This window comes from Choristoneura fumiferana, chromosome 15 (genome assembly GCF_025370935.1).
Source record: "Choristoneura fumiferana chromosome 15, NRCan_CFum_1, whole genome shotgun sequence".
NCBI lineage: Eukaryota > Metazoa > Arthropoda > Insecta > Lepidoptera > Tortricidae > Choristoneura > Choristoneura fumiferana.
In genome coordinates, this window is record NC_133486.1 from 14,015,468 (window position 1) to 14,016,196 (window position 729).

Sequence of the window (729 nt, forward strand, 5' to 3'; positions counted from 1 at the left end):
ATCATCTTCAAGTTGACTTTCTTGACACCTTTCCCTAACCCTTTTCCAGGCATAGTGCATATAGCAACCACATAAATGTACACATATATTCGACCTTACTAAATATACAATATGGTACAAAGTCAATTGAATTCGTTAAAAATATTATTCGTTTTTAAATTAGTTTCTCATAGGTAAACAACATAAAGTAAGTATGTATTTAGTATGTTTATCCGTTGCTTGGTATCCATAGTACAAGCTTTGCTTAGTTTGGGACTAGGTCAGTTGGTGTTGTATGAAGGTCCTTTAGGCCTCATTCAACTTATGTTATGTGGGGCGGCCGTGATTGCTTTCTATCAGGTGACCCACTTGCTTGTTTGACCCCTATCACATACAAAAAAACTCGTCTTACCTGATGTCATCAGAAGTATTGGCGGGTTTGCACTTTACTGTGTCATAGTCCCAATAGCACGCACGCTCGTCTGTACCCTGAAGAACATAAAACGTAATCATTAATGCTTAAATTAACTGCTTGTACATCTCTCTCCAAATTTTGTATCATTGGTTGCCCTGAAAACCAGCGCCATCACTGAAGAAATTCAGACATCGGCATTTGCTGAGTGGCATCCATTTTGGCGCTTTGTTAACTACTGTTATAATTAGATTAAGATTTCATGTACAAACATTTATAACACCAAATAAATCTATTCTATTCTTATTTGAAATATCCGTACCAGGGCAGCATTATTT